The sequence below is a fragment of the Euprymna scolopes genome, chromosome 33, assembly GCF_053919585.1.
Source record: "Euprymna scolopes isolate OS-2025 chromosome 33, ASM5391958v1, whole genome shotgun sequence".
NCBI lineage: Eukaryota > Metazoa > Mollusca > Cephalopoda > Sepiida > Sepiolidae > Euprymna > Euprymna scolopes.
In genome coordinates this window covers 3780193-3796949 of record NC_136514.1, presented here as the reverse complement: position 1 = coordinate 3796949, position 16757 = coordinate 3780193, and the positions used below count along the sequence as shown (strand labels likewise).

General features: G+C 32.2%; 1 protein-coding gene across 1 annotated transcript in view; it reads left to right on the top strand.

Annotated features, from left to right (window-relative positions):
- Positions 1–2924: 2924 nt before the first annotated feature.
- LOC145258097 (uncharacterized) overlaps positions 2925–16757 on the top strand; it is an 89438-nt gene continuing 75605 nt past the window's right edge. Inside the window, exon 1 of the mRNA XM_080115836.1 lies at positions 2925–2995. The gene's annotated coding sequence lies outside the window, so the exon portion shown is untranslated. The remainder of the gene's footprint in view (positions 2996–16757) is intronic.

Here is a 16757-nt window from a genome sequence, read left to right as displayed (position 1 = left end):
TCTTCATCCGCCACCGGTATTTGGTAATACGCTTTTACTAAATCCACTTTGGAAAATACCGTGGCATTTTGCAGTCCGATTGCAAAATCGTGAATGTGTGGGATAGGGTATCTATCCAGTACAGTTTGTGCATTTAATCTCCTGAAATCGCCGCATGGACGCCATGTTGTCGCGTCTGCTTTCTGTACCATGTGTAGAGGAGATGACCACGCACTTTTGGAAGGTCGGATAATTCCTTGTTGCAACATACGTTGAAATTCGTCTTTTGCGATCTTGTACTTATCCGGCTTCAGACGTCTGGGGGTGGCGTAGACTGGTTGTCTATTCGTTTTAATATAATGCTTTGCATTATGTTTAATATTATCCGTGACTTTGAATGGCTGAGTAAGTTGTGGGTATTTTTGAAACAGCTGACGAATGTACGTCTCTTCAGGTAAGGCAGAACTAATCCCAGTAGACTGGTATCTTGTGGTGATACCTTTAATTACGATTTTTGTTTGGTTATCAGTCAGTGTGCGACTAGTCATGTCTACCGATAGATTAAACCGTGCTAGGAAATCTGCTCCTAATATTGGTGTCGTCATGTTGGCTATGGTAAAAATCCACGGAAATGTGCGGCGCAGGCCGAGATTGACATCTAAATATTTTTCACCGTATGTCGGTATTTGTGTGCCATTAGCTGCTTGGAGGTGGTAAGGCTGTGGAATAGCTTTTTGTTTACGTAGAGGTGGTATCATGCTGATTTCAGCTCCAGTGTCTATTAAGAAATTATATCCATGATTATTATCACGAATAAAAAATAGACGACCTTTAGTGGAAAATCCAGTGACAGTCGTCGTCTCTACTGGCCGGAATATTCGTTTCCCTGATTCTTGTTTTTAAAATAACAAGGATAAGTGCAACGCCGAGCTTGTGTGCCAAATTTTTTGTGGTAAAAACAGATTTCGTTCGCTCGTTCCCGTGTGTTGCTTTGACCTCTACTAAGACTTCGTTTTCGGTAGTCCGATCGTTTATTAAATGAGTAACGATGGTTTATTTGTATTAATTCCTGCACTTGTCGAGTGAGATTTTCGACCGTCATTTTTAGTCCCGATATATCGTCGTCGCACGTCTGTTTCTGCTGTGCTTGTGCTGAGTTTACTTTGCGGTGCCTCAGATTTTCATGGATTCGATCTGCCATATCGGCGAGTTTTTCAATATTTGTCTCTTCCGTTGTGGGTGCTAGGATTTGTACTGTTGTGTCTGGAAGTTTATCCAGCCACAGACTTCTCATTATATTTTCGGACATTTTGTTGTCCCCTAGCAATGTACGCATGTATCGCAAAAGTTGTGACGGAGTGCGATCTCCCAATTCTACTTGGGTGAAAAGATTGCGTAACCTTGTTTCGTTTGAAAAGCCTGTCCGTCGTAAGATGGCCTTCTTAAGTTCGTCATATGGGTTGTCTTCAGGCACATTCTCCAATAAATCCGCCACCTCTTTGACGACGTCTGCCGGGAGTTTTTCCACCAAGTAGCAGTATTTGGTTCGTTGAGACGTTATCCGCTTTGCGTCGAAAAGGGCCTGGATTTGGATAAACCAGGTCTTTATGTTGGTAGGATTAAATGATGGTATATTTACCATTAACGTTGCCAGAGGTTTTTCAACACAGGAAGGTTCCATGTTTGTTTTCTTCGCTCGAAAGTGATTTCCAAGCCTTTAAACTGTCAACTGACTTTTTCCGATGACGTGGAGCTTGAAATTGTGGTCGAAAAAAAATTGTCGCTTTTTCCGCTGAGTCATGGTTGTTTAATAGTTTATAAGCTTCCGTTGTGCATATGATTTCTGCGTCGGGTCACCAACTTGTGGGGGTCGCCTGGCCTTTTTTTTGGGAACATGCTTCCTCCACAAATAATAAAAATAAAAATAAGAAATCTTATATGCAACACAAACGGAGGTTTATTTCTGGAATAGAAATAACAAACAATAACAAGTTAAAACATAGTTCTCAATATTTCAGAGTTCCTTTTTTTGAGTTCATATGAAAGATGGAGAGTCTCTTTTTTGTGTTATTTGAATGTTCAAATTTGTAACATTGACAATATTAATGTTCGTCTGTTAAAAGAGAGTATTAATGCGCGGAGCAGTGGAAATGAAATAATTGATGTTTGCACGCGTGGTAAGTCCTAATGAGAAAGCGTTGAATGAGTCGGAAGAGTTTAAAGAGACGAAAGAATGGTCGAAAGGCTGAGAGACTAAAGAGATAGATTTTGTGTTTGTGCATGTTTATATTTGATTTGATCGGCTCCAAACGAGCTCTAGAAAATCAGTTTTAAAATGTGTCCTAGGAGGAATTCCATTGGATGGAAGACATCACATGGGGTGCTTTCAACTACGTACGCACCTTTGGTATATAAAGGTCACGCCGGAATTTGCGTGGGTGTCATTTTTCATTTTTTTAACGCGCCGAAACAATCAATTGCACTGCGCGCCTAAATTGTATTTAACGATTTTAAATTTGAATATTAAACTGTGCCAACTGGCACAAGTCTGATGGCAGACGACACCTTCAAACAGACATTTATACTTTCTTTCTTTCTCTCCAGTTTGAGATACAATTTTTTTTTTTTTTTTTAAATAAACCCTTTATTATTGTTTTGTTAAAAGCAATGTCGTGTGGCCTTGTGTTTATTTAAGTAATTATTAGGAGAGAAATGCACAACATTTCCCTCGTATACGCCTAACAAGTAAATAAAAAATAAATGTCGTAAAACTTGAAAATATTATAAAAAAACATAGCGCAGTACAATAAGAGCATAAGCACCACATATTGTTACGAAGTCTTAAATATTTGTGTAATTTTAAAGTTATACATGAAATTGCCTGTTTCGAAAAGACAATTTTAGGAGTGGAAATATGCAAAGCAAATAAATCGATTGAGAGTTATCTTCCTTGTAGATTTGTCATCATTCGTCACTTGGTGTCGCTGTAAGTTACTCTCATCGCTTTTCTCCGCAGGTAAGTCCGTCTTTTTTATTTCCTCTTTCAGAATTCATTTCGTTTTGGTTTTTGTTTTCTTTTATTAATTATAACTTAAAATTTTTTTTTTTCATAATCTTATCCGACAGTTTTAGGTGTCATAATAACTTTAAAAAAAAATAATGTTATATCAAGTGCCACTGTTAGTCGCATCGACGCGTTGCATGGCATGTTTTTGTTTACATTGATTAATTCATTCATCAAGACACGGAAGCCGTTAAAGTTATTTCCCATCCCGAAAAATGTGACACAAGGCTCGGAAAGTGGGATTGAAAAGTCAGCGTTCCCGAGGAGTGGCACTCTGACCCTACTAAAGATGCCTGAGCTGTTCCGTCAACATTTCCCAGTAGAGGCGCCCCAGGCGATTAGCAATAAACTAACCCCGATCAATGTTAAGATTTTTTCCAACTCAAAAAACAAAAACAAAAAAACTTGGGTTTGTATTACTGACTGCACACATACATTCGAAGAAGTTGTCAAAAATATATATATATATTACAAATAAATGTTATCAAAGGCAAGATAAATTACTTTTCTACCTAACTGGATAAGTTTTTAGTGTTTTTATTTAATGTAAAATATTTATTTGATTCGAAAAACGAGTAAGGTTGCCGGCGAACAAGAAAAGATGGCCGCGATCTCTATGAAAACTCGATAATCACTTCAAAATAAGAAATAAATCAAAATGGTGGTAGAAACCCAAACCCACATAATAAATCTATCACTGTAACAAAACATTTATTGGGTTTCTACCAGCATTTTGGTTTATTTTACTGATGCTTTTTGTTTTGTTTTTGGTCTTCCTGAAAACTTTTTTGGTAACTTTTTACTTTCTACCTTAACAACCACCTTCAAAATGACGAGTTTTAAAAACTTTTGGTTATGCTGAAAACTAATATGGTAGTAATGAAGAAAAAGAGCCTGTTTCCTCCGTTTGACTATAGGTGGCGTTACTTTCTGTCCACCCAGTTACGGAAGCACAAAATGTATATAATGGCACCCTTGAAATAAAAAATGTTTTTGTTATATTTTAATTTGAAACATTTTTTTTTTTTTTTTTTTTTTTGCAAACATATTTACATTTTTTTTTTGTTTTTGTTTTGCAAACATATTTAAGTTTTATTTTTCCAAACATTTACGTTTTGTTGCTGGTTTATTTTTAAACATTTACGTTTTTTTTTTAATTTTTATTTTATTTTATTTTTTTGCAAGCATAAACTAAATGTTTTTGCTATATTTTTCTTTTAAACATATTTATGGGTACAACCGTTTTTCCGCGAGTATTTTTTACGCTCTTATAATAATAAAAAAATCAACGTTTTTTTTTTTTTCTTTTATCTTTTTTTTTTATGGACCCCCCACCCACCTTTTTTCTTAATTTTTCTGCACTTATTTTACCGTTTCCGCGAGTATTTATATATATATATATATATATATTTGAAAAAGGATATTGTAAAACCTGAATCTTACTTGAAACTACTATTAAAAAATAGCGCGGTACAATAAGTGCATAAGCAAACTTTTCAAAAAGAAAAATATTTAAAAAATTATTTAGTTTATGCTTGCAAAAAAAAAAAAAACGTAAATGTTTGAAAATAAACCAGCAACAAAACGTAAATGTTTGCAAAAAAACAAAAAACAAAAAAAAAACGGAAATATGTTTGGAAAATGGACCTCTACAGTTTCATTTTAGATTTAGCAGGTTTGGTTTGTAAAATTAAACTGGTAGTCATGAAGAAAGAGAGCCTGGTTCCCCCGTTCGACTATAGGTGGCGTTACTGTCTGTCCACCCAGTTACGGAAGCACAAAATGTATATAATGGCACCCTTGAAATAAAAATAAATGTGTTATATTTTAATTTTAAACATGTTTTTTTTTTTTGTTTTTCCAAACACTTGTTGTTGTTTGTTTATTTTCAAACATTTACGTTTTTTTTTTTTTTTTTTTTTTTTTTTTTTTTTTTTTTTTTTTTTGTAAGCATAAACTAAATGTTTTTGCTATATTTTTCTTTTAGACATATTTATGGGTACAACCGTTTTTTCCGCGAGTATTTTTTACGCTCTTATGATAAAAAAAATAATTTTTCTGCACTTATTTTACCTTTTCCGCGAGTATATATATATATATATATATATATATTTGAAAAAGGATATTGTAAAACTTGAATCTTACTTGAAACTACTATTAAAAAATAGCGCGGTACAATAAGTGCATAAGCAAACTTCTTTAAAAAGAAAAATATTTAAAAAATGTTTAGTTTATGTTTGCAAAAAAAAAAAAAGGTAAAAAAAAAAAACGTAAATGTTTGAAAATAAACAAGCAACAAAACGTAAATGTTTGCAAAAATAAAACGTAAATATGTTTGAAAAAAAGCAAAAAAAAAAAAAACGGTTTAAAATCAAAATATAACAAAAACAGGGTTTGTATTACTGTACACATAGATTCGAAAAAGTTGTCAAAAACAAATATATAACAAATAAATGTTATCAAAGGCAAGATAAGTTACTTTTCTACTAAACTGGATATATTTTTTGTGTTTTTATTCAATGTAACATGTTTATTCAGTTCAAAAACCATACAAGTGTTTACCGATGTATTGGAACATTCAAGATGGCGTCTGATTCTCTGTTTAACACCGTAAGTTTGGGAAAAGGTGTTATAAATAAAAAAAAACGGATAAAATACTGTTAAAAACTCGCTCAATATATGTTACCGTGACATAGGTTGACATATATTCGCGGGTTTTTAATAGTATTTTGTATAGTTTTTTATTTATAACACCTTTTCCCAAACTTACGGTGTTAAAGAGGGTGTGAGACGCAATCTTGAATTTTCCAATACATCGGTAAACACTGTATGTTTTGCGAGCTGAATAAATATGTTACATTGAATAAAAACACAAAAAATATATCCAGTTTGGTAGAAAAGTAACTTCTCTTGCCTTTGATAACATTTATTTGTTATATATTTGTTTTTTGACAACTTTTTCGAATCTATATGTACAGTAATACAAACCCCAAAAACATTTATTTTTATTTCAAGGATGCCATTATATACATTTTGTGCTTCCGTAACTGGGTGGACAGACAGTAACGCCACCTATAGTCGAACGAAGGAAACAGGCTCTCTCTTTCTTCACAATTACCACTAATATAACATTTAAATTTACCGCAAACGAGTAGTTTTCCAGATATTAAGCAATGTAATTCCTTAAGTTATCAGTGATGGCCATTTCTGTATGTGCAAGCGCGCATATTTTTGACGCTATGTTTTAATGTTAAATTTCTATGGATCTCCACTTATTGAAAAATTAGTTTCTTCATGTCAGAACCTTAAAAGTATATATTCGTTTTTAGCATCCCCCCGAAAACCTGTAAAAATCGTAATTGTAAAGTTTTTTTTTAGTTGAAAAATCTTGACATTGACCCTAATCCCCTTCTCAAAAAAAGAGAATGCAAAGCCTGAGTGAGTGGACCTCCCAGAACTGTACAGGACTAGCTTCATACTGCAATCAATAGGGAAAAGTTAATTATAAGAATGGTGTAGACTTTGTTGATTTGGGAGCTGAGGAAAGAAACCCCCAGCAAAGCTGAACCCCTCTCTAAAAATTGTCGTTACTGATTGTTTTTCTGTTACAAAACTTTCGGTACTTATGCCGATAAGTTACTGTGCTGAAATAATTTTACTATTTAGAAAGCCATTCTTAATATAGGGAGGGGGAATGTTTTGCAACTATTCTATATTTTCACTTAACAATTTAATAAATAAAGATGTTTGTTAAGATAGTCGACAGATCGATTTTTTAAAAATGTTGCTTTAAGCAAAAACAACAGTACTTACTTGTTATGTAGAAAATAGTAATATATTAAAAAATTACGAGAATTTATCGAGTAGAAAATTATAGTTTTTAGGGAAAAATTGCATATTCCCTAGATGTGAACACCTTAAAGATTGCAAATACAGGGGACATATTTATCTCCCTTTTCGTCACTGTAATGGTTGACGTTTTGTTTTAGCTGATGGCAAGACCTTTTCTCTTTCTTTTTTACTAAAAACGCAATAGCAGATATTCTACTCAAATTTTCGTAATTTTTGGATATATTACTATTTTCTACACAAATTAAGTAAGTATTGTTGTTTTTGCGTAAAATCACATTTTAAAAAATCAATCAAGCATACAAAAAAAACACCATAAAACTTGAATTTAACTTGAAAATCTTATTTAAAAAAAAAAAAAAAATAGCACGGTCTATGCATTTGCATAAGCACACAACTTTCCGATTATTGTTTTGTATTTTTTTGAAAAGCACAATGTTTTCATAAGGTGTGGTCCGTTTGCTGCGTTGGTTTTATGTAAGTAAAACACCTTTTGTCAGTTTCTACCTATTCATCATTTGTAAATGAAAGCATGAGGGGAGGGGAATGGGTTCTCATGTAGCAGATGTCTCCCTAAATTCTACTTTCATTTTTTTCTCGCTCACATACTCCTATTCCGAATTTCTAGCAGCGGGCTGACATCAGTAGATGTTTATTTTTTTCTGCCAAAACGGTCATTAACAATGTTTTTTGTTTTTTTTTAAATGCTTATTTAAAAATGGTATAAATTATTACATAATAAAAATAATTAAAACAAAAAAATCATTTTTTTTATTTCGAATTATTTAATCAAGTAAAAATTCCATTTTTTACTTGATTATTAAATTTAAATTTTATTCTACCAAATTACCTAACAATTTAATTAACAAAAATCTCATAAAAACTGAATTTAATTTGAAAATATGATGAAAAAAAAAAAAATTTTTTTGTAATTTGGTAATAAAGTAAAAAATTGCATTTTTACTTGATTAAATAATTTGTCATGAAAGTCCTCTTGTCTGACTAGTCCCAACCTCTTTCATCTCCTCAATTGTCTCATGACGATAGTCTCTAAGGTTTTCCTTGAGCTTAGGGAATAACCAAAAGTTACAAGGAGCAAGGCCTGGATTATAGGGAGGATAAGGAACTGTCTTAATGCCCATCTTGGTCAAATAGTTTCTGACAAGGATGGAGTTGTTGACTAATGCATTCATGGAGCACCCTTGGGACAAACTTTGAATAAATTTTCTGCATTTTCAGTTCTTCGTGAATAATTGTGGCCGCAGTTCCCACACTGACATCAAACTGTGCATTTATTGTCTCTATAGACACACACGGCCCTGAAATTCTTTATTTGGCCAATCAACTCTGGTCTTCTGACTTCCTTACTCGTCTTACAAACTCACTGCCTTCCTTGCATCTCTTATGCAACTCAGAAACTGATGCTCAATTCATACAAGATGGTCCAAAAGCAGTCTGAAGCATTCCATATGTTTCTGTGGCATTTTTTCCAAGTTGAAAACAGAATTCTATTGCATTCTAAAATGTCCTTGTGTCCAGGTTGCATTTTTGAAATTAACCAGCTGTGACAATCAGGTTTTAGTAGGGTGTATTCCGATTCCTGCTGTAGCTGTTCGTTTGAACCTGAAATCCTAAAAATTAGTCAGTCATCTCATCTGGAAATTATTGAAGACACCTTGTACATGTTTTATACATATACATGTTTTTACATGTATAAAACACATTTTTATACATGTTTTTACATCTATAAAACATACATGTCTTATACATATTTTTTACATATACATGTCTTATACATATACGTGTTTTATATATATACATGTATAAGGCATGTATATATATATAAGACATGTATATATAAAAACATGTATATATATAAGACATGTATATATAAAAACATGTATATATATAAGACATGTATATATAAAAACATGTATATATATAAGACATGTATATATAAAAATATGTATATGCATAAGACATGTATACATATATATAACATGTACATGTTTTACACGTTTTTACCTCATTAAACCTTTTTTAGTACTAGCAGGCCACTTGGCATTGTCCGGTCATAAAATATGCATAAATATTATATTTTAATTAATGCAGATTTCTTATTTAGTATAAACAGAAAGATCATAACTATTAAATGTAATGTTAAATTCCTTTAAAAAAAATAAAGTAAAAAACAGAAAGAAACTGAGACATGTGCATGCGAGTATTATGTTTTTTTAAAAATTTAACTTCTTGTAAGTAAAAAAAAAAAAAAAATAACCGAACCAGGATCGAAACCAAAACCTAAAGACAGTGAGTCAAGTATGATAACCATTAGACCAACTTGACACAATCTTTAAAAAGTGTTTTCAAACCTACTTATTTTTAATGTAAGGAAGCTGTCATGTTTTACAACCACGCATGCACAGTCGTGAAACAGTTGACAATCAGATAAAAATCTGATACCCCCCCCTCCTACGTATCAATTTTTCAATTTTGACTCCTTAGCAACCTCTTTTTTCCAGATGAAAACCGATTAAAAAGTTTTCCACGTCTGAATACTCTATGTACCAAAGTTCAACTTTGTAGATCAAAAATTTATTGAATATATAGGTTGAGAAGTGTCCTCACACACACACACATACTCACTTTTATATACATATAGATTATCTATATACACACACATTATCAGTAACATTACCATGCGTTACATTTATTTAACTGAATGCTGAGGCACTATTTGCTACTCTCAGCACATTTTACCTTTCATGCATGGGAAGTTGGGGAAGTTATATGATGTCAAAGAAAGAAAATGTCATTTCAACTTTTTTTCATAGGAGTTGCCACTTATCAAGGCCCAGAGGCCATTCGAGGATAAGGGTTGATGGGTATACAGTAGTCAATGAGATAATATCGTAGTAATTGTGAGTAGTGGAAATTTTGTAAATTGAATTACTTAAGGGGACGGTTCATCAAGAACTTGTTTACATTGGACTTGAAGACAAACAAATTGTAGTCTGATGGAAAGCAGGCAAATGGAAGAGAGTTCCACAGGCGTGCAACTCTAAGAAAGAAACTTTGTTCATGGAATCTACGTTTAAGTTCAGGCACAGTAGTAGATGCTTCTACAGAATTTAGTCTCAGCGGCCCTGCTGCTTAACAGTATTGGCGACTACGGCTCTCCAATGCAGGTGGTTATCCATCGCCCAAAATAACTCAACTTTTGATGATAATCCCATCCAATCGATCAAGTTGTCCATCAAAGTGCATCTTGGTCGACCTTGTAAGGTATGTGGGTGAGGGCTAGAACCTTTTGTATTGACAGCGATTCACACCTTTGCACTTTGCTCATAAATTTAATTTAGGGTAATAAAAAGGTTTGTTTCAAATTCTGTAGAAGTACCCTGAAGTATAAAATGTTTTTATTTTTCAGTTATTTCCAGTGTGTTGTTGTGTAATCACACGAAAAAGTAAATAAAATTTCAATTTTTTTTTATTGATAGCATGGGGGCAAAGGGTAAAATTTTATCAACATTCTTCCTAAAAAAGCAAAAATCAAGTATTATTCATTTGTACTCATTTCTAAAATAAGAAAATAATGTTAATCGAATTAAAAATTTTTTTTTTTTTTTTTTGCATATGGGTAAAAAAAATTTTTTTTTTGCATATGGGTAAAAAAATTTTTTTTTGCATATGGGTAAAAAAAATTTTTTTTTTTGCATATGGGTAAAAAAATTTTTTTTACATACGAGTAAAAAAAATTTTTTTTTTCTTGCATATGAGTAAAAAAATTTTTTTTTTCTTGCATATGAGTAAAAAAATTTATTGAAAACACTTTTTTTTTACATTTTATTCTTTTTATGATATCATACAATCGAGATGTTATTTACGAGGACAGAATGAGACACAAGATCAGTTTTAAATGTAAAAAATCAAGCTCCATTTTAGTTTAGAAGGATTTGTTTTTAATTGAACGGGGGCAGAAAAAATAAAGTGTAGCATCAAAACACAACGCTTTTGTACTCGTCAAAAATATTAAAATAATAAAATTTAAATATTAAATCTGAATATCTCCATATTATTAATAACATTGCGTTAACACTCTTTCTTATATTTGTATTAGCGATGAGACGATTGAAAAATTTTTCCTGATTTTTTAAAAATGTTTTAATATTTAGAAATTTATTGCTATTTTTAAATTTTCAAGTTACTGTAAAACACCTGTGTAATGTCTGCATATATTTTTCCAAATGTAAAAAAAAAAAAAAATATACTTTGAGAGGGGAAGGGGATATATACTACTGAAGTGGATCTTTAATATTTTTATTTGTTTTGTTTTTTTATAGTTGATTGAAAATTGTGAAATAAGTAAAGATTTATTTTGATTTTAAAACAAAATTTGTATTAGTTCGTAGTTAATGTACAAAAGGCTATCTGGTCAATGCTACAGTCAGGAAAGTAGGTTACTGGGAGGGAATTCCAAAATCTTGTAGTCGGGAGGGGAAAAATTATTAGAGTATAAAGCTTTCTGAAATCTAGGGACCTATACAGTGAAGGGGTAGAATTTTGCCGCTTGTTGTGTTCCTATTTACTTGCTTCCCCATGAGGCCATAGTTAGATACAAGGTCTGTTTTTAATGTGAGGAAATTCAGCTCCCCAAAAAGGGGCACTTTGAGCAGGAACAAAAATAAAAAATTGCCTCAGTCATGAAGGATTTTTCCTCCACTGACCGAGGACTGAAAAGGTGAAGTGTAGTATCAGAACAGATACTACACTGTGATCTTGTATATATAGTTTATTTATCTGAAAAATTTACAATTAATGTTTACACAGAAAAGGAAAAACTCCATTTGAATGGTAGCTTTATAAAGATATTGGATGCTCCCTGCTGTGATTTTCTAGCATGGTAGAAAGTGGCCAACTTCTTTGCTGCAGCCTTTGCAATATCCTCACTGTATTTGTTTCAATTCATGTTGCCTGTCAATATTAAACGAAAAAGTTAAAAAGAAATGAGCTCTCAAGTAAAGTGTTATTTTTCATGGCAATTGGTTGTTGGAACGTTTTTTTTCTTGTAATTGTTAAAGGAAAGAAGCTCAGTCTTAGTAGCATTAAACGTTACCATCCATTTACTGTCCCATTCCACTACAGTCTGGAGATCATTTCCTTAAGTTCCTGCCATTCTCTTGAATATGTGTACATTTGTTTTTTATTCATGTTTGCTAAAGAGCATAGTGTCATCAGCAAATATATCCATCTCTGATACAATTTTATCCTTTATGAATATCAACAATAATAAAGTCCAAGGATAAACCCCTGTGGCACATCTGCTTTAATATTATGTTATTTAGACGTACGGTCATTGAGAGCAATTTGGATTTTTCTCTTGTTTGGGAAAAATCTGGTTATGTTAAATATTCATCCAGAAATACCATAAAATTAAATTTTCATGAGAAGCCCTTCATGTCAAACTTTCTAAAAGGCTTTGGATATATATATATATATATATATATATATATATATATATATATATATATAGCTCCCCTGCCTTATACAGTGCATAGTATATGTGTCCAGAGATGACGATTAAAATATCCTCAGTAGAACAGGGTTTCTTAAACTTATACTGTTGGTCAGAAAGAAGCTTAGCGTTTACAAAATGGTGTTCTAGTGCTTGATTGATTAACGAATCAAAGACTTTAGTGAAGAAGGGGAAAAGACTGATGCGATTATGAGTCGATCAATTCTTTCATCAGAATTCATGAATACTAGTACCATGGCGGCAATTTTTCAACTGTGAGGGAAGCAAGACTCGGCATTTGTTGAAGAGTTTGAAGAGGACAGAGGCTAATGCCGTGAAGCATTTCTTTAGCAAAGCACATAAAAAGAATTAAAATTGCTTATAATATCTCAATAATTGCAAAGATATATAAATAAATATGAAATAATTTAGAAATAGTGTGATGATCTAAGAATGTTTTTAAATGTAAAAAATCTGACTAAAAATATGGAAGTTATTTTTGTGCCTTTCCCTTTTTAAGACAATATGCATTTTGTCACATTTTTTGACACTACTGTTTGAGTAAAAATGTTGTATTTTTGTTAAAACACAAATTTAACCAAAGAAATTTGCCATGAGTGTGTTTTTGTAACAGGAATTGAAATATGCCACTGATAATCTCCAGACATGAATGTCTGTTTTGGTTATTATTATCTTATTTATTATTATCAATATTATTGCATGTCTCTTATTGTTATGTGTGTATATGTACGTGTCATGTCTCCTCTAGTATGTGCATATATATTGCAATAAAGTCACCTTTTTTCTCTTATCTTGGTCTTCTCTTTGGGGATACAATTCTTCCCGTCACTGGTCGATGCTGGAAAGGAACATCTAACAAAAACATAATGCTGATTTTCTCACATGGATTCTTTATTCGTCTATTAGTGAATGGGGGAGGAGGAAGCCATCTCATTGTTGATATCAAGCTTTCTTGCATTTTCTTTGCATTTTCGCGTCTCCTCTGACATGTTTATCTCGTCCAAAATCGGAAGGCAAACTGCTTGTCTGCTTCGTCCAAAATTGGAAGCTAGACTGCACCTGCATGCAAACAAGAAAATATCTTTTCTCAAACATCGTTTTCTTTCACACGCACTGAATGATACCCCAGTTGTCACTGCTAACCCTAGCGACTGTGTTTGACATGTGCCAACCTTAACCCTTTTTACACTAACCAACCTTCACAGCAAAATCACAAATTCCAACAAAAATACCAAATAATGCTTAAGTTGTAAAAAAAAAAAAATACCAAATAATGCTTAAGTTGTGAACTATGTATTAATTGCTAAAAAAAAGTAGTCTGTGCAAAATAAAAATAAACGCACAAATTTTATCACCCATAAAAAATGAAATATTTTTGTTAATTGCTCTAAAACGCTAGAATATCTTATAAATATGGAATCATTTTTACTTTAAACTTATGTTAATTTTAAACTTATGTTAATTCATCCAAAAAGAAAAATGTGATTCTCCATTTTTTTTTAAGGTGATTATATGTAAACAGATTGAAAAGCTTGGTGGTAAAAAATACAATGACAAAATCAGCTTTATATTATATATATAATAAATACGCGATGTACCTGGCCCGGTATTAAACGTAATGGTAAATTCCTTAAAAACAACGAAGTAAAAAAAAAATGGAAACAAAACTGAGACATGTGCATGCAAGTATTATATTTTTTTCCTAACCATTCACTTCTTGTAAGTAAATAAGAAAAAAAATAATTCGAGCTGAGACCGAAACCAAAACCTAAAGGCAGTGAGTCAAGTACGATGACCATTTGGCCAGCTTGACAAGATCTTTAGAAAGTGTTTTGAAACCTTGTGAAACAGTTGACAAACAGAAAAAAATCCAATGACCCCCCCCCCCCAGTAACAATTTTTCGGTTTTGATCTGTTAGAAACCCCTTTTTTCAGGATGAAAACTGATTAAAATTTTTCCACGTTTCTGAATACTCTATATACCAAAATTCAAGTATGTAAATCAAAGATTTATTGAGTATATAGGTTAAGAAATGTCCTCATGCACACACACACGCACATTCTCACTTTATATATATATATATATATATATATATATATATATATATGACAAGAAGTCACTATTGCAAATTTCAAGATGTTGTGTATCTTACCATTTATTTCTTTAAGCAAGTTAAAATATTCAGTTCTTGACAGCACCTGTTTCGTAGTGCAGAATCATTCATATAATTTTTTAATATCAATTTTTTAATTTATTCTGCCCTTAACACATCAGAAACTCGTCCGTGGTGGCGTAACTAAAAGAAAACACAATTGCAACTTCTCTTCCAATTTTTGAGTTTTGTAATCATGCTCATATTCCTTTATTTTCTTTTAAAGTTGACAAGTGCTTTTTCTTCTGATGAGTTAGGGTCAGAATAAATAAAAAGATAACGTACTAATTACATGAATGATTCTGCACTACGAAACGGGTTTTGTCAAGAATTGTGCATGTGAACATACTTAAAGAATTAAACAATAAGATGGCCAACATGTTGAAATTTGGAATATAGAATTCTGTCATTTATTTGTATATGCTCTGTAATTACGTTGAGCGTCATAAATTAAAGGCTTGGTGTACGAATAAAAGATGGAACATAATTGAATAAACATATTTTCCCATAAACATATAAATAAATAAATATCAATAATTGTTTTAATCCTTGAACTGTGATCGAATTAATTGCTCAACCTGGGTCTCGCCTATTTAGCACTTGGAAATGAAACTCTAGTGAAATTATACAAAGTATTCAAGTCAATCATTGTGCAATAATTGCATAAAAATTGACCAATTAGAGACAATTATTTTGAATGTTTGTAACAAGTTTTTAACAGTTTGTGGTTTTAATCTAGTTTTTAAATAACACAATAAGCAAAAATAATAAATATATAAATCATTATTTTGTTATAAAGAACTAGCGGAACTGTGCATCGGAATTGCCTAGGAAAATTTAAGCATCTAAGAAACTCCTTCTCACATTCCTGAACCCTATAATATTTATCGACTTTTCACTATCTATAACTATTAATTCTTATGTTCTTTGACTACTAAAATTATAAATGACTAGTGAGGGTACCTGGCAGTACCCGGGTGTTTGGAGGTGTGTGTGGTGTTAAATAAAAAAGAAACTGGAGGGGGGTAGGATCGAACCCGTAGCACTGAGGCGAAGTTTGAAAATAAAATCGGCCAGCCAGAATGAGTTAGTGAAAGTGAAAGATGTTTGAATTTATTTAAGTAAGAACCAAATTGACAGGTGTGCGCCCGGAAATCGTCAAGCGTTACGACGATGATGACGACGTAGGTTTGTTTGTTATAAGTGAAGTAAAAAAAGAAAACAATGTTAACACTTAAGCGGGGAAAAAAAAACACAAAAAAAACTAACGTAAGGCAAACGAACGACGAAAACAGAAAAACGAACACGTGAAAAATGGCTTAAATAAGCCTGTTTCGATATTAAAATTTAAAAAATCGGTGAGTACCCGGGTGTTTTTGGGTGTGTGGTCGGGGGTGGATAAGCGAAGTAAAAAAACAAAACAGAAAAACGAACGTTACGTGAAAAATGGCTTAAATAACACTGGTTCAATATTTAAATTTAAAAAATCGAAAAAAAAAGACATCTCACATCACGATTCGAACCCAAAACTTTTTAGTTAATGAACCAACGCGCTAATCGACTGACCTAATGCGACTACATGAAATTCGTTCAGTTTTTCAACTATTTAAAGTAAATCAGCTCATGACGTCATCTGGCGCATGCGTAGAACCGCTCGTCGTCACGAGAAGACCGTTTTTGTTGACCCCCCTGTCGAAAATTGTCGATTTCGGGGTGAAAAAATGAACGTTTTTGGCCAATTTTTCGATATTTTTCGATCGAAGGATGGGGCTTCAATATGATACCAAGTTTGTGAATTTTTGTTGTGTCTGTCGAAAGTTTTTAGCAGACACACAAACATACACACATACATACATACATTTTCGCTTTTATATATATAGATAATGAATCAATTGCAAAATTGAACTTCAAACCAAGATCACAGTGTAGTATCTGTTCTGATGCTACGCTTCATCTTTCTGTCCTCGGTCAGTGAGGAAGAGATCTTTCATGATTCAGACAATTTTTATTTTTATTCCTATCCAGAGTGCCTCTTTTTGGGAGCTGGATTCTCTTCACGTTAAAAACTTTGTTTCTAACTCTGTACTTGTGCTCCCCACAAGTACAGAGTTAGAAAAGAGCAAGTTAGAATAGAGCAAGTAAATAGGAATAATGAACTTTTTTTGCAGCAACTTAC